This window comes from Furipterus horrens, unplaced genomic scaffold (genome assembly GCF_987537825.1).
Source record: "Furipterus horrens unplaced genomic scaffold, mFurHor1.1.pri manual_scaffold_17, whole genome shotgun sequence".
In the NCBI taxonomy this organism is placed as follows: domain Eukaryota; kingdom Metazoa; phylum Chordata; class Mammalia; order Chiroptera; family Furipteridae; genus Furipterus; species Furipterus horrens.
The window spans coordinates 23,536,935-23,555,578 of record NW_028327187.1 but is presented as its reverse complement, the minus strand read 5'-3'; the positions used below and the strand labels follow the sequence as shown (position 1 = coordinate 23,555,578).

General features: G+C 40.9%; 1 pseudogene; it reads right to left on the bottom strand.

Annotated features, from left to right (window-relative positions):
• Nucleotides 1–8,406: 8,406 nt before the first annotated feature.
• Nucleotides 8,407–18,644, bottom strand: part of LOC149990691 (large ribosomal subunit protein eL22 pseudogene) — a 36,586-nt pseudogene continuing 26,348 nt past the window's right edge.

Genomic DNA, 18,644 nt, shown 5'->3' with positions numbered 1-18,644 from the left:
AGATACTTCACAAGACTCACAAATGCAGCACAAAGAAGAGCACTTGAAAACACAAGCCAGGAGAAATCATCTGGAATAACCAACCGAACACCAGCTGGAGAGAAGTCTTATAACCACGGAGAGACAGAAAAGGCCGCTACATCACAACGTGACCGGTAGGGAGTGCGGAGACGCGGAAGGGCTGGCTGGGCTCACACGGGTGGCAGCTGAAGGGACTGAGAAACAGCTCAGCAGCCGGGGATTCCCCCTGAGAAGGGCAGGGTCTAAACCCCCAGCTGGGCTCCCCAGCCTACAACAACAGAGTGGAAAGTAAAATAGTATCCAGCTGAGAAAAGCGAAAAGCCACAGGGTTTCTTGCTAGCTGGAGAGAAACAGCTGGAGAAAAAGAGCTCTTAAGCGGATCACATACAAAAAATATTTTGGCCCCCACTTACCCTGGGCTCAAGCGGAGGAAAGGCAGAGAGGACTGGAGATGCTTGGGGAGAGTTTGGCACGGTGGCTATGAGGGGAGAACTGGAGGAGCAGCCGACTGGGTCCGAGTGCTGACTCATCCCCAGTACTGCAGGCAGACCATCCCCATCCAAGTGGCGTCAGCCTGAGGGGAAGCAAAGGCCCTGCCTACAGGAATTAAGCTGCCACACCCACGGTCCTTAAGCCTGACGGCTAATCACAGATTGAATAGATTAACAACTAAAGAAGCCAGACAAAGGCAGTAGATCTCTGGAAGTCTCCAACAGGCTGCCTAGGCCCAGACTGGTACAGGATCTGACGCCACCAGGGGCAGATCCAGGAAGTGCAGATCATTCTAAGAAGCACCAACAAACAATTGGAGTCACAAAAATGGGGAGACAGAGAAACAACCCCCCATCGAAAGGAAAGGTAGGGTCCCCAGAAAGAGTGCTAAATGAAATAGAGGGGAGCAAACTATCAGATATGGAATTGAAAGCACGGATTATGGAGAAGCTCAATGAGCTCAGCGGAAACTACAAAGGACTCCAGAAAAACTACAGTGAACTCCAGAAGAACTACAAGGAACTTATTGAGAATTATACCAGCATCAAAAAGGACATGGAAGCTATCAATAAGAGCCAGGAGGAAATGAAGAATACGATCTCTGAATTGAAGAACACAGTAGAAGGAATTAAAAACAGGCTAGAGGAAGCAGAAAATCGGATCAGCAAGCTGGAGGACAATGTAGACAAAAACTCACAGACAGTACAACAAAATGAAAAAAGGCTGAACAAGACTGAAGAAGCTCTAAGACAGCTGCAGGACAACATGAAACGTAATAATATCCGTATCATAGGAATTCCAGAAGGAGAAGAAGAAGAGCAAGGGATAGAAAACCTCTTTGAAAAACTAATGACAGAAAACTTCCCTAACATGAAGAGAGAAAGAATCATGCAAGTCCAGGAAGCACAGAGGGTCCCAATGAAGATGAACCCCAACAGGCCCACTTCAAGACACATCATAATTAAAATGCCAACATTCAAAGACAAAGATAGAATCCTAAAAGCTGCAAGAGAGAAACAACTAATAACATACAAGGGAGCTCCAATAAGGCTATCATCAGATTTCTCAGCAGAAACACTACAAGCCAGAAGGGAATGGCAAAATATATTCCAAGTAATGAAAAACAAAGGCCTACAACCAAGAATACTCTACCCAGCGAGGCTCTCATTCAAAATGGAAGGTGAAATAAGGAGTTTCCAAGACAAAAGAAGGTTAAAAGAATACATCTCCACCAAACCAGTATTGCAAGAGATGCTAAAGGGTCTGCTTTAAGAAGATGAATAAACAGAGAGAGACAGAGAGGAACACGAGTACAAAGGGGGAAAATGACAATGAATAAGTACTGAAAGAAAGAAGGAACTTCTACCACTTGCAACAACATGATTGGAACTAGGGAGAATTATGCTTAGCGAAATAAGCCAGGCAACAAAAGAAAATTAACTTATGCTATCACCTGTTAAAGGAAACTAATGAACAACACAAACAAATGAGCAAAATTGAACAAGAGGTATGTAAATGAGGAATAAACTAACAGTAACAAAGGGGGAGATGAGAGGGAGAGAAGTGGTAAGAAAGGGAAGGGTCTAGTCAAAGAACATGTATCAATGACCCATGGACATGGACAACTGGGTGGGGACTGAATGTGGGAGAAGGGAGGGACAGGGTGCAGAGAAGCAAGAGGGGGAAAAAAGTGAGACAACTGTAATGGAAAAACAAACAAATAGAAAAAATTTTAGTGGGGGGAAAAATTAAAATATAAAGAATAGAAATGCAAGTTCAGTGAATATTAGAAGGACAAGGATTTTCCTTCACACTGTATATTTTTCTCCCTATCTGATCCCTCCAGAATTTGGCATTCTAAAGAAGTAAGTAATGACCTAAGTTTCTTTGCATAAAACTAATAATACCAGTTGTTAATAACAATTTTTTTTGACTAAGACTTTGACTGGAATGTCATGCCTAAAGGAGACATGCTTGGGCTTTGGTTGTTACCAAAAAGCCCTGAGCAACTGGGACTGACTTTCAAAGGTAATAAAAGTCCACGAGATAAAAGGCCTGGTACATTGGATGGATGAGCGGTCCATAGCAATCTTTCCAGGGAAGGAACGAAGGTTGTTTTCCTGAAAGATGGCTAGAAGGGACCTTAAGGCACAATGGAAAACCAGGAGGACCTGGAAAAGACAGGTGTTTACAGGCAAGGCTGAATGCCAGGTATGTGGCTCAGCTTCTGTGCCCTGAAGGGCAGACTGAAGGTCACCCTAAATGTTCCTTGCGTAAGTTCCAGCAAAGCAGAACTAAAGATCATAAGTGATCATTTGCTGCTCTTGTTGTGTTTATGCAAATGAACAGGATAAATTAAAAATGAACTTAATGCAGTCCCTTTAATGACAAGGAGGGTAATCTTAGGGAGAAAAATCAAGATTCAAGGAAGATCACAATGCCCAGTGGTAGACTATAAAGTAGTGCAGCTAACCGTCTTTAAAGTTTCTTTTCATTTAAAATTTGTTTTCATTTGAAAGTTAAACTATGTCTGTGGCATTATCAAAGATGTTTAATTTACAGGCAAGAAGAATGTCAAATGCCTTGCAACTGGATGTCTTTCCGATAAGACAGTCCTACAGATCTATAAACTTGTGTGTGGGTTATGTTACATAAATTAACATGTGCTTTCTGTTTTCAAAGGCCATAAGCCTACGATCTCATTACCTGAGTGATTGTCTGTACGTATAGGCCTCACTTAATCCTGTCTGCATTGCTGCCTCCTGAGACTCAATGGTTTGGCTGAACTAAGTGGCTGGGTTGGTGAAGAACGGGGTGGTCTGTGGGCTTCACTTTAAAACTGGTTTCTCTTTTCTATCCTAATGGCTTGGACAGAAAGAGCTCAGAGGCCTGAAAGGGGGGAAACCTAAAATATTTCCCTCAGTCCAAACTAAGTATAATGGGCAAAAGGGTTTTGGACAGGTGAGATGTACCTGGCATACCTTCCTCCAAAGAAGCCCTTCTTTTCCCTAATGTGGGACATTGAAAAATTAATACCTGTCTATTGTCATCTAGTGGTTACGGATTGAATGATGTCCTTTAACCCTGTTGCCCCCAGAATACAACAAGGATGCCAGCCTGTTAAACCAAGCATGCCGTTGTCCAGAGACAGCCAACCAACCTGGAGTCTGCACGATCCTTCCCCTTGTGGGAAGGCCACCCTCCCCTCCACACCCCCACTCTTATTAGGGATTTCTTGACCCAAGGGTAGGTAGGACGACGACCATGTCCAGCTTGAAGCAGCTAGAGGAGCTCGAGACCTTCGTCCATTGTCCTTTATAAGATTGTAAAGGGTCTTAAGTCTGAGAGGGAGGGATTATTATTTTTTATTGTTAAAATATTTAACTAATTAATTAATTATTTAAAAAAAAGAAGAAGAATATATGAAAGGGTGAGCCATGGGCATGGACTTGGGGAGGGGATTGTCGGGGAAGGAGGGTGCTGGGCGGAGGGGAGCAAAGGGGAAAAAATTGGAACTATTGTAACAATATAATCAATAAAAATATACTTAAAAAAAAAAAAAGAAAACACAAGCCAGCCAGCACGCAGTAGCTCAAAGTGCATGCCTACCAGCATGCAGCAGAGCCAGTAAGAAAGCAAAAGCAAGACAAGTAAGATCCCCAGTGGTCGTGGACAGTACCTTGATGTCCTGCTCATAGAGCCAATTGTTATTATCACTCCACAGAGACAGGATAGATCCTTCACCCAAAATTTGGTTTGTATGTCAAGACTGATGACACAGGCACCAAGAATATGAAAAGTTTATTACTCACATAATGAGGTTTTTCTTTTTTTTATTATAATTTTTTTATTTATTTTATTTATTTTTGGTTTTTCAATTACCAATTTCTCCCCATTTCTCTCCCCCACCCAACCCACCCCCTCTCCCACAATCATATCCCTCCCCGTTGTCCATGTCCATGAGTCATTTATACACGTTCCTTGACTAAACCCTTCCCTTACTTATCCCCCTTCTCTCCCTCCCTCCTCCCCCCTATTGACTGTTATTCTGCTCTTTTTTCTATTTAGTTCTTTTGTTCGTGTTGTTCTTTAGTTTCCTGTGTTAGGTCATATCATATGGTATTTTTCTTTCTTTGCCTGGCTTATTTCACTAAGCAAAATTCTTTCTAGTTCCATCCATGTTGCTGCAAATGGCAGGAGTTCTTTCTTTCTTTCTGCTACATAGTTTTCCATTGTGTAAATGTACCACAGTTTTTTGATCCACTCATCTACAGATGGGCACTTAGGTTGTTTCCAGCACTTAGCTATTGTAAACAGGGCTGCTATCAACATAGGGGTGCATAAGTTCTTTTGAATTGGTGTTTCAAGATTCTTCGGGTATAATCCTAGTAGTGGAATCGCTGGTTCAAAAGGCAGTTCCATTTTTAATCTTTTGAGGTAATTCCATACTGTTTTCCATAGTGGCTGCACCAGTCTGCATTCCCACCAACAGTGCAGTAGGGTTCCCTTTTCTCCACATCCTCGCCAGCACTTGTTTGTTGATTTGTTGATGATGGCCATTCTAACTGGTGTAAAATGGTATCTCATTGTGGTTTTTATTTGCATCTCCCTGATGGCTAATGATGTTGAGCATTTTTTCATGTGTCTATGGACCTTCTGTATGTCCTCTTCAGAGAAGTGTTTGTTCAGGTCCTTTGCCCATTTTTTAATTGGGTTGTTTGTTTTCTTGATGTTGAGTCGTATAAGCTCTTTATATATTTTGGAAATCAGTCCCCTGTCTGTGATGTCATTGGCAAATATGTTTTCCCATATGGTTGGTTTCCTTTTCATCTTGCTGATGTTTTCTTTTGCTGAGCAGAAACCCTTTAGTTTGATGTAGTCCCATTTATTTATTTTTTCCTTTATTTCTCATGCTTTAGGAGATGTATCCGTGAAGAAATTGTTATGGGAGATATCTGATATTTTCTTGCCTATGTTTTCCTCTAGGACTTTTATGGTGTCACGGCTTACATTTAAGCCTTGGATCCATCTTGAGTTTATTATTGTGTGTGGTGTAAGTTGGTGGTCTAGTTTCATTTTTTTGCAGGTCCCTATCCAGTTCTCCCAGCACCATTTGTTAAAGAGGCTCTTCTCACTCCATTTTATGTTCCTACCTCCTTTATCAAATATTAGCTGACCATAGAGGCCTGGGTTTATTTCTGGACTCTCTATTCTGTTCCACTGATCTATATGTCTGTTCTTATGCCAGTACCAGACTGTTTTGATGACAGTGGCTTTGTAGTATTTTTTGATATCTGGTGTTGTGATTCCTCCTGCTGTGTTCTTCTGTCTCAAGATTGCTTTTGCTATTCGGGGTCTTTTTTTTGGTTCCATATGAATTTTTGGAGGATTTGTTCTAGGTCAGTGAAATATGTCATTGTTATTTTAATAGGGATTGCATTGAATCTGTAAATTGCTTTGGGTAGTATGGCCATTTTGATGATGTTGATTCGTCCCATCCAAGAACATGGTATTTGCTTCCATTTATTTGTATCTTTCTTAATTTCTTTCTTCAATATTATGTAATTTTCTGAGTACAGGTCTTTTATCTCTTTGGTTAAGTTTACGCCTAGTTACTTGATTTTTCTTGTTGCTATAGTAAATGGTATTTTCTTTTTTGTCTCTGTCTCTGCTATTTTATTGTTGGTGTACAGAAATGCCTTAGATTTCTGTATATTTATTTTGTACCCTGCTATTTTGCCAAATTCACTTATTATATCGAGTAGTCTTTTAGTGGAGTTTATAGGATTTTCTAGGTATACTATCATGTCATCTGCATATAATGAAAGTTTTATTTCCTCTATCCCAATTTGGAGGCCTTTTATTTCTTTGTCTTGTCTGATTGCTGTGGCTAGGACTTCCAACACTAAGTTGAATAGGAGTGGAGAGAGTGGACAACCTTGTCTTTTTCCTGAATTCAGGGGGAATGCTTTTAGTTTTTGTCCATTGAGTATGATGTTGGCCTCAGGCTTCTCATATATAGCCTTAATTATGTTAAGGTATGCTCCCTCTATTCCCATTTTGCTGAGTGTTTTCATCATAAATAGGTGTTGTACTTTATCAAATGCTTTTTCTGCATCTATTGATATGATCATGTGATTTTTGTCTTTCATTTTGTTTATTGATTTATTTATTGATTTGTTAATATTAAACCATCCATGCATCCCTGGAATGAAGCCCACTTGATCATGATGTATGATCTTTTTGATGTATTTATTGCTGGATCCTGTTTGCCAATATTTTATTGAGGATTTTAGTATCTATGTTCATCAGTGATATTGGCCTGTAGTTTTCTTTCTTTGTTTTGTCTTGACCTGGTTTGGGGATTAGAATAATACTGGCTTCATAGAAAGAGTTTGGGATTTTCCTCTCTTCTTGGATTTTTCGGAACAGTTTGAGGAGGATAGGAGTTAGTTCTTCCCTGAATGTTTTGTAGAATTCTCCTGTGAAGCCATCCGGTCCAGGGCTTTTGTGTGCAGGGAGATTTTGGATTACTGTTTCAATTTCCTTTTTTGTTATTGGTTTGTTGAGACTTTCCACTTCTTCTTGATTCAGTTTTGGAAGGTTGTATGTTTCTAGAAATTTGTCCATTTGTTCTAGATTGTCAAATTTCTAGCCATAAAGTTGTCCATAGTAATTTCTAGCTATCATTTGTATTTCTGTTGTATCAGTCATGATTTCTCCTCTTTCATTTCTGATTTTCTTTATTTGGGTCTTCTCTCTTTTTTTCTGGATGAGCCTGGCTAGAGGCTTGTCGATTTTCTTTATTTTTTCGAAGAACCAGCTCCTAGTTTTGTTGATCTTTTGGATTGTTTGTTTAGTCTCTATGTCATTTAGTTCTGCCGTGATCTTGATGATTTCATTCCTTCTTATTGCCCTAGGCTTTGTTTGATGTTGTTGTTCTAGTTCTTGTAGCTTTCTGGTTAGGCTTTTTATTTGAGATTCCTCTATGCTTTTCAGATATGCATGTATTGCTATGAACTTCCCTCTCAGGACTGCTTTTGCTGTGTCCCACAGGTTTTGGGCTGTTGTGTGCTCATTATCATTAGTTTCTAGAAATTTCTTGATTTCTTTTTTGATGTCATTGTTAATCCATTCATTATTTAATAGCATGTTATTCAATCTCCATGAGTTTGGGTGTCTTTGATTTTTTTCTCTGAGGTTGATTTCTAGTTTCAATGCATTGTGATGTGAAAAGATACTTGATATGATTTCAATTTCTTGAATTTGTTGAGGCTTGTTTTGTGTCCTATCATGTGGTCTATCTTTGAAAATGTCCCATGTGCATTTGAAAAGAATGTATGTTTTGCTTCTTTGGGGTGGAAAGTTCTATATATATCAGTTAGGTCCATGTGGTTTGGTGTGTTGTTCAATGCCTGCATGTCCTTGGTGTTTCTTTGCTTTGATGATCTGTCTATTGTTGATAATGGAGTGTTGAAGTTCCCTACTATGAGTGGGTTGTTGTTGATATCCTTTTTGTGGTCTTCTAGTATTTGCTTTATGTATTTGGGTGCTCCTATGTTGGGTACATATATGTTTATCAATGTCATATCTTCTTGATGGATTGTTCCTTTAAGTATTATGAAATGTTCTTCTTTGTCTCTTTTTATTGCCCTTGCTTTGAAATCCGTTTTGTCTGATATGAGGACTGCTACCCTGGCTTTTTTTTTCCGGTCCGTTTGCTTGGAAGATTTTTTTATATCCCTTTACTTTCAGTCTGTGTAAATCTTTTGTTTTGAGCTGTGTTTCTTGTAGACAGCAAATATGTGGGTCCTGTTTTCTTATCCATTCTGTTACCCTATGTCTTTTAGTTGGAGCATTTAATCCATTTACTTTTTTTTTTTTTTTTTTTTTTTTTTTGGTTCCTAGGTTTTATTCAAGAACTCATACAAAACGTGTCAGATAAAGGCGTTTTAGTCCTCATCTTCCTCCTCTTCTTCATCCTGGTTTATCTGGAAGTAACGTAATTCGTAACTCTCTTTGCTGTTAGCAACTACACGCAACCAGTCACATAGATTATTCTTCTTCAAATACTTTTTCGTGAGATATTTCAAATACCTTTTGGAGAAAGGCACCTCGGAAGTCACAGTGATCTTGCTCTTGCTTCTCTCAATGGCCACAGCCCCTCCGCCAGGGTTCCCCGCTTTCCCATTCACCTTGATTCTCTCCTGGAGGAACTGCTCAAAATTGGCAGCGTCCATGATTCCATCTTCTACGGGGTGGGTGCAGTCAAGGGTGAACTTCAAAACCTGCTTCTTTTTTTTGCCCCCCTTCGCCACAAGCTTTTTCACGGGAGCTATGGCGGCCGCGGAGGCAGAAAGCTAATCCATTTACATTTAACGTTATTATTGACATGTATTTATTCATTTCCCTTTTGTATCTCTGTTCCTCTATTCTTTTTTTTTGTTTTTTCTCTTCCTTTTTCTTAGAATATTCCCTTTAGCATCTCTTGCAATGCTGGTTTGGTGGAGATGTATTCTTTTAGTCTTCCTTTGTCTGAGAAACTCCTTATTTCACCTTCTATTTTGAATGAGAGCCTTGCTGGGTAGAGTATTCTTGGTTGTAGGCCTTTGTTTTTCATTGCTTGAAATATTTTTGACCATTCCCTTCTGGCTTGGAATGGGTCTGTTAGGAAATCGGTCGATAGCCTTATTGGAGCTCCTTTGTAAGTTATTTGCTGTTTTTCTCTTGCTGCTTTTAGGATTCTCTCTTTGTCTTGGAATGTTGCCATTTTAACTATGATGTGCCTTGGAGTGGGTTTTGGGGGGTTCCTCTTTATTGGAACTCTCAGTGCTTCTTGGACTTGCATAACTTTTTCTCTCATCAGGTTCGGAAAATTTTCTGTCACTATTTCTCCTATCAGTTTTTGAATTCCATGCTCCTTTTCTTCTCCCTCTCTTATTCCGATGATCCTGATATTATTTCTTTTAATGCTATCCTGTAATTCCTTTACATCTTGTTCATATTTTTTCAATCATTTTTCATTTTGCTGTATCATTTGAGAATTATTACCTACATTATCCTCTAACTCACTAATCTGATCTTCTGCTTCGTTTAGCCTGCTTTTGACTGATTCTACTGTGTTTTTCAGTTCAGAGATTGCATTCTTCATTTCTTCCTGGTTCTTGTTGATAGTTTCTCTGTCCTTTTTTATGCTGGCGTAGTTCTCTGCAAGTTCCCTGTAATTTTCTTGGAGCTGTTGGTAACTTCCTTGGAGGTTGTCATAGTTGTTTTTGAGGTTTTCGAGCATATTGAGCTTCTTCACCACCATAGTTTTGAATTCCATGTCTGACATTTGGGCTATGTCTATTCCATCTACCTCTCTTTCTGGGGATTCCTCTTTTCTTTTCATTGAGAGGTTGTTTCTGCGTCTTACCATGTTGGATTCTTCTTGTTTGTTTTTGTTATTTGGATTTGTCTGCTTTGCCTTCCCACCTTTGTGGTATGAGATTTTTTACGGTAGATCTGGGAGTTTCAGTGGTGCAGTCTCTTTGATCTCCTGAGCCTGATGTTCTTGGGGTACCTTTTATATCATTTTTTTATGCTGCCTGGTTATATTTCAGATTTTTTTGTTAGGATATTCCTTCTGGCTTGTTGATTGAGAGTCACTCTATCCACTTTATCTCAAATTCTTTTGTGGAGATGTCCGTTATAGCCTTGGTGTGTCGTCTTCTTTTTCTCTGTCCACAGCTGGTCTAGTGTGGCGGTTCAGAGGTTCTTGTTTCTTGCAGCACTGGTGTGCACCCGCGGTTGCTGCAATGGTGCGCGCCCACGGTTGCCGCAATGGTGCGCGCCCGCGGTTGCTGGCACGGCACGCTCCCTTGCTGCCCGCCGGAGCCAGTTGAGGTATCCTTGCGTGCGAGCCCCTGCACGGGCGGGGTACCGAGAGCTTGCCCCGCGATTGGCACCTATTGCTGCCGGGCAGAGGTGGTTCTGCGTTCGCGCTGAGGTGTCCCTGCGCATGTCCCTGCACGCGCGCGAGCTGCCCGAGAACTTGCCCCGCGATTGGCGCCTATTGTCCCCGGGCTTAGGTGTTTTCGCGCTCGCGTGCCCATGCCCTTAGTCCCACTGAGCCGAGCTCCAGGAGTTGGTCTCTCGCCTCTTAGGGTGAGGCCACAGACACTTGTGCTCAGTGGAAGTGAGCCTCTGTGAGTCGCTGCCTGCTGTTCCGGTGCCGCAGCCGCCCGCCTTCCCTCACCCGTCTGGGCGGGCACAAACAGAGCCTGCGCTAGTGGTCTGCTTTCCGGCCTGGGGCCCTGCGCCCACGGGAGCTGTCTAGGGGTATCTGCGCACGTTCCTCTGCGTGTTCAGTAGGCCCTCCCTGTGCCTGTTGGGGCACTTATCTTATGTCCGTTGGGGAGTATCCAAGGGACTCCTGGACTCACGGCCCTGCGCACCTGGGCCAGTGAGTGAGAGCACTTCCCTATGTGCGCCCCCGTGACCCAAGGGTAGGGTTGGGAATGGATGAGCGCACCACTGCGCCTGCGCTCCTCAAGAATGGCCTACCACCCCCAAACTTTCCTCCCCTCTCCACCGTCCACTAGAGAAAAATATAAAGGAGAATTATGTTCTCACTTGCCCGGCAGCACGCTGTCTCCTGTTCCTTCAGCGCCAATGCTACTCTGTCAAGTCCCGTCTCTGCCAGTGGGCAGGGATCCGCTCTCCTCCCAACTCCTCTCTGGGGAAGCCTGTGGTCACCAAAAAACCTTTGTGTACTTCCAACCACAGCTCAGGCAGCCGCCCCAGTCAGAAATCCCATTTCGCCCCCTTTTCCTCCGCTATCCTCACTAAATAGGTTGTTCCCAGATGGATTTTCTCTAATCCAGCAGTGCCCTGGCTCGACTCCTGCCAGTGTCCAGCTGCTCACTGAGATGTTCTGTCTGCAATTAGCCCAAACCGCAGCCTCTCCTCACTCCTCCGCCATCTTCCCCTCTCTCTGCTAACTCCTTGTATACAGACAAGAACTCAGACTACACTTTGGAATACAATTCACTATATACAGTGACACACAAACTCTCACCACACTGTTTCATGTGTAACTGAATAGCCTAGACAAGTATGAACCTGTTTTTGGTCTGCAAGGTAACCCCCCAACCCTCCCTACTCGAAGGAGTTTTGCTCTCAGCCAATAGGACAGCACTAATGTTTCCCTCAATCCAGGCTTGATCCAGCCTAGAGTGATCACAGTAAGATAAGCTGTACGGACTTGCGGTCAAGATGGGGGCCTAGACAGACACGCTGGGTCTCCCTCCACAACTAAGAAGGAATACAACTACCTCAAAACTAGAGACAACCAGAAGTTCCAGTAAATCGAGCTTCATGGAAGTCCAACAAACAAAGATATAGAGAAGAAATACTCATCCAGATAGATAGGAGGGGCGGAGCTGGGGCAGAGAGAATGCAGTGTGGCGGCGGCAGCAGATGTGGCAGTGGAAGGCCAGCTGTAAGCACAGTCACACCTTTTAAAAAGTGGGGAAGGACACCTGGGGAGCATCCCCAGATCCTGACCCAACCCGAACAGATTACAGTCCCAGAGCTGTGGAAAATCAAGCCTCATTGTTTCTGACTGTGTAAACCAGTGGGAGTTGGGGTGGAGAAAGAAACTGCTGGTCTCTCAGCAGAATCTGCTTGTTTAAAGGGCCCCCATGGTCCAAGAATGTCCACAGATCCACCCACTCTGGGAACAACAGCCAGGGCAACAGCTAGATAGGTGTCAGACCCACACGAAAGTGGGAGAAGTGCCCAGAAAAGGGGCAAGTGCTGGGCAAGTGGCATTGTTCCCTCTCAGACCCCTCCCCCACCTATAGCGCCACAACATGGTGAATGGGTCGCCCTGTACTGACAAATACCTAAGACTACACCCCTTACAATGTAACAGGTGTAACAGCTCTACCTAAGACACAGAGGCAAACAAACACAGGAGCCTGTCAAGTTGAGGAGACAGAAAAGTATGACCCAAAATGGGGAACGGATCAAGGTTCCAGTGGGAGAACTAAGTGATGAGGAGATAGCCAACCTAACAGATGTAGAGTTCAAAACACTGTTGATAAAGATGCTCACAGACTTGACAGATAGCCTTAAGTATGGCAAACGCATAAGAGAAGAAGTGAAAGCTATGCTAAATGAAACAAAGGAAAAGCCACACAAAACCAGTGGTGAAGGCAAGGAAACTGGTGTTCAAATGAATGATTTGGAACATAAGGAAGAAAAAGGCAGTCAACCAGTACAGAATGAAGAAACAAGAATTGAAAAAAATGAGGAGAGATTTAGTACCGTGTGGGACAACTTTAAACATTCAAACATCTGAACCATAAGGGTGCCAGAAGGAGAAAAGGAAGAGTAAGAAAATGAAAACTTATGTGAAAAAAATAATGAAGGAAAACTCCCCAAATTTGGCGAAGGAAATAGACATACAAGTCCAGGAAGTACAGAGAGTCCCAAAGAAGCTTGATGTACAGAGGACCACACCAAGACACATCATAATTAAAATGCCAAAGGTTGAAGATAAAGAGAGAAATTTAAAAGCAGCAAGGGAAAAGCAGAGAGCTACCAACAAAGGGGTGCCTATAAGACTATCAGCTGATTTCTCAAAATAAACTTTGTAGTCAAGAAGGAACTGGCATGAAGTATTCAATGTGATGAAAAGCAACGACTTACAACCAAGATTACTCTATCCATCAAAGCTATCATTTAGAATGGAAGGGCAGATAAAGTGCTTCCCAGACAAGGTAAAGCTTAAGGAACTCATCATCACCCAACTATTATTATATCAAATGTCAAAAGGACTTACTTAAGAAAAAGAAGATCAAAATTATGAACATTAAAATGACAACAAACTCACAACTATCAACAACTCAATCTAAAAAATAGAAACAAGATCCAACTAAGCAAACCAGAATAGGAACAGAATCATAGGTATGGGGATCATTTGTAGGGTTATCAGCTGGGAGGGGGAAGGGGGAGAAATGGGAAATGGTGCAGGGATCAAAAAGTATAACTGGTTGGTACAAAAAAGACCGGGTTAAGTTAAGAATAATATAGGAAATGATGAAGCACAACCCATGGAAATTAACTAAGAGGGTTGGTATTGCTGGAGGAAAGGAGGATACTAGGCAGAGGGGAGCAAAGGGTAAAATATTGTGATACTGTAACAACAATCAATAAAATGTACTTAAAAATTTTTAAAGATAAGCTGTACAGAAAACACTTGACATTATAGAAGAAAACTAACCGCAGCTTTGAAATCAGCATGCCTATTTAAGTCTAAAACAGCTGAAAAGTCAAACTCAACAGGAATTAGGTTAAAAATTGTTCCCCTGTGTATCATTTACATGCCCTGGAGCACAGGGGCAAGAGTTTTGCTAAGGTATAATGGCTTAAGAGTGGAGTTTATGGGTAGGATTAAGATGGCTTTGTTGAGATGTCAACTGATTAAATCAACTCACAATGGAAGGAGACTGTTAGCTACACTGTCACTTAGCTAATGTTGTTATCACACTCCATAATGTTTCTTAGTAGAATTCAGGATTTAAAAAGAGAGAGAGAGAGATGTTCCAAGATAATAATTTGTCATTGTGTATCTTGCATTATGGGGAGAGTAAGACTGAATGTAGGTACCATTTGCTGCAGAGCAAGAATAGTTCCCCACACTTCATCATGGCTGGAATAAAACATCCCTCAAGACTGTTCTTTTCTCTTTGTTTTAAATTCTTGCTCACAAAGCAAATTTAATAACTTTATTTCCCAGCAATCTTGATACCAAAAAAAAAAAAAAAAAAATCTTATGCTCTGGATATGACAGTACTCAAACAGTCAATTTACCAGAAAGTGACTGTCTCCACTGGAAGACAAGATGCTGAAGTATGAAACCAGTTGACAACAGTGAGAATGGAAATGTGGAAATTGCATGACAATTTCTTAGAACCCTAAGAAGTCCAGAGTATAAGCTTGAGAAGATGGTGACGCCATTAACAGACATAAAATAGAAAGGCAGTTTTCAGGTGGGAGTGGGGAGAGATTGGAAGTGATGATGTTAGCACATCCAGGACCCTTGGGACATCCAGCTGAAAACCAGTTAGAAGACTGGATATCAGATCTGGAGTTCAAGTAAAAAACTGCACAAAGATTCACATTTAGAACCACTTGCATGAGGCTGAAATGAAATTGCTAATAGAGACAATGCACAAAAAGAAAATTTTTGAGCACAGAATCTTAAGGGCATACCTACATTTAAAAAAATTAAAAAATAAAAAAAAATAAAAGAACTAAGAAGGAATAAGAGCCAGTAAATGCAAAACCAGAGACTGTCAAAGAAGTAGGAGAAGAACCAAGAACATAGAAGGCAAGAGAATGAAGTGAGAAAGGAAGGCTGAGGAAAGTGAACAGTTGGAGTAGGTACTCCAAGCAAAACCCTGGGGATTCACCTAGTGATAAACAAAGTCAGTTGATAATAAAAGAAGCTACGAAATTATTCAGCACTTATGTGTCAGGCACTATTCCAGGAACTTTGCCTTTATTGTTTTTCTTTTATTTTTCATTCTGGTAGAGTACACATAACATAAAATTTACTATTAACCATTTTAAGTATGCAGTTCAGTGGTATTGAATACATGCACACTGTTGTGCAACCATCACCACCATCTGTCCCCATAACTCTTTTCACCTCATAAAACTGAAACACTGTATTTATTAAACAATAACTTCCCCTTCTCCCATCCTCTCCAGTTCCTGGCAACCACCATTACACTTTCTGTCTCCATGATTTTTGACTACTCTAAGTATGTCATTTATGTGGAATCATATAGCATTTGCCTTTGTGTGACTGACTTATTTCACTTGGCATAATGTCTTCAGGTTCATCCATTTTGTAGTATGTGTCAGATTTTCCTTCCTTTTATAAAGCTGAATAATATTCCCTTATATGCATATACAACTGTGAAATAATAGAAATATGTTGCTCTCTGTCCCTGGTTCCTGGCACAGAGCTCCAGGAACCCTTGTAAATTCCTAAATGACAAGAGTACTGAGAGCATCTTCTGTTCTAACATTTGGTCTTTAATCCCCATTCCTGACACAGGGTTCCTAAATCTCCTGGGTGACAAGAGTGACTTTTGTTTAATGAAGCAACTCTGGGTGGGTTCCTGGATGGCTCCTAGGTGGGAGCTGGTCACCAGAAAAACCAAGCCATAATTAGAAGCTTGGAGTTTTGGGCCACCCCCACCTTGTCTCTAAAGAGGGAAGAGGGGCTGGAAATGGAGTTAATAACTTAATCATTCCTACATGATGGAGCTACCATAAACATCCCAATAGTGTGGTATTCAGGGAGCTTCCAGGCTGATGAACACATCCACATACTGGGAGGGTGACACACCCCAATTCCATAGGTACTGAAGTTCCTACACTTGGGACCCTCCCAGACCTTGCCCTAGGTCTCTTCATTTAGGCATTCATCTGTATCCTTTATCATATCCCCTACTAAAGTGGTAAGCATAAGTGCTTCCCTGAGTTCTGCAAGCCGCTCTAACAAGTTAATTGTACTCCAAAAGGGGTCATGGGAACCTTCAATTTGTAGCCATGCTTGGCAGAAGTAATAGGTAAACTGAGGACCTACTACTTGCAATTGGCATGTGAATGGGGGGCAAGGAGGCAGTCTCATGAGACTGAGCCCTTAAGCTGTGAGATCTGATGCTATCCAAGGTAGATGCCAGAATTGAGTTAAATTGCAGGACACTCAGCCTGTGTCAGAGAATTTCTTGGTGGGGAAACTCTCCCATCTAGCTTCAGAAGTGTTATGAGTTTGGCAGTAGTGTGAGAGTAAGGGAAAAACACAGAAGGCAAGAAATTGATTTTTTCCTTTACAACCACATTTTGCTTATTCATTCATCCTGATGGACATTTGGATTGCTCCCATTATTTAGCTGTTTTGAATAATGCTGCTATGAGTACAAGTGTACAAATATCTCTTTGAGACACCACTATCAGATTTTTTTGTTTGTTTGTTTGTTTGTATACCCAGAAGTGGAATTGATGGATCATATGGTAATTCCATTTTTCTTTTCTTTTCTTTTTTTTTTTTTTTGAGGAACCACCATACTGTTTCCACAGCAGATACACCATTTGACACTCCTAGCAACAGTGCACAGTGGTTCCAATTTCTCCATATCCTCACCAGCACGTTATTATCTGTTTTTGTTTTTGTTTTTTAATAGTAGCAGTCCTAATTAGTATGAGGTGGTACCTCATTGCAGTTTTGATTTGCCTTTCCCTAGTGACTAGTGATATTGAGCATATTTTTATGTGTTTATTAGACATTATTTTCTTTGGAGAAATGTCTATTCAAGTCCTTTGCTCATTTTTTATTCTGGATGCTTATTTATTTGTTGTTGTTGAATTTTAGAAGTTCTAAATATACTCTGGATATCAGATATATGATTTCCAAATATTTTCCCCATTTTTTGTGTTGGCTTTTTACTCTGTTAAGTGTCTTTTTATGCACTAAATGTTTAAATTTTCATGAAGTCCAATTTATCTATTTTTTTCTTTTGTTATCCATGCTTTTGGTGACATAACCAGGAAATCACTGACAAATCCAATGTCATGAAGGTTTTTGTCTCATGTTTTCTTCTAACAGTTTTCTTGCTTTAGGTATCATTTCAGGTCTTTGATCTATTTTGAGTTAGTTTTTGTATACCTATATTATTTTTAATCTTCACAACTTTTATTTTTTCACAACAACTTTTAGAAGTATATAGTATCAGTATTCCTATTTCACAGAAAAGGGAACAAATTTAAAACAGTGAGTACTTTGTCCAGGGCCACAGAGATAGTAGGCAGAGGACTGAGGACTCAAACCCATGTCTGCATGCCTCCAAAGCTCAGGTCACTGCCATATATCGTACAGTCAAGTCTTGGCCAAGATTAGCAAGAAATTATAACAAAATTAACCAGTGTCTGACTTTTACTTGAGAGTAAGATGTGCGGGGTTTTCTAAGGGTCTGAGATTGGCCTGGAGACTTCAGAGTTCAGTCTGATGTGACTGAACGTGAACTCAGTTGGGAAGTGTGTGTACTAAGAGAATGGGACAGTGTGTGTAAGAGTCGAGGATGGTCTCAAAGCATAGTAAGAATTTGGAGACCTAGAAGAGGTCAGATCCAGGGTAGGAAGTTGTATTAAAGATGGGAGTTTTGGTGAAATCTTAGGTGATGTTGCAGTTCTCAAAGCTGGTCATACTTACTCTCTGGATCTTTGCACATGATGGGTTTTTTTTTTCTACCTCAAATACAGTTTGTAATCTTCACCCCCAACCCCATTCACACATATACCACAGTTTTGCCTGGCTAAGTCCTTCAGGTCTCAGTTTAGGTAATGCCATCTGAATAAGATGCTGCTTATCTCTGCTTTCATTACCCTCCATGCTTAGTTGTAATTTTATTGACTATCCTCTATAATAACTGAGAGCTTGCTTCTCTCTCTCTCTGATAGGCTGTAGTTTCTTGAGGGCAGGAACCATTTATGTTTTGTGGGGGTTTTTTCAAACTGTTCCTTACTCAGCTCCTTATCCCCAGTGCCTAGTATAGGACCTGACCCAGAGTAGTTGCTCAGTAGGTGTATTAACAAGCAATGTGGCAACATACACCATGTTATCTTGGATTGGATTTTGGAACAGAAAAAGGATATTAGTGGGGAAATTAGTAAAATCCAAATAAAGTCTATAGTTTAATTGAGAGTTAGGAATAGTTAACAGTCTATAATTTAGTTAATAATAGTAGCATAGTACCAACATTAATTTGTTGTGACAAATACAGATGATTATGTAAGATGTTAACATTAGAGGAAACTGGGTATTAGGTATATGAGAACTCTCTGAATTATCTTTGCAACTCTTCCGTAAGTCTAAAGCTATTTTAAAATTAAAAGTTTATTTAAAACAAAAGCCAAAACAGACACCATATTGTATAGTGGTTTGCAGGGTGGGCTTTGTGACATTAAGAAACTACTTGCCCTTTCGGACCCTCCATTTCCTTATCTGTAAATTGAGGATAATAAGAGTAAATTTACTGGACTCCAGACACTGTTCTGAGTGTTTTACATTA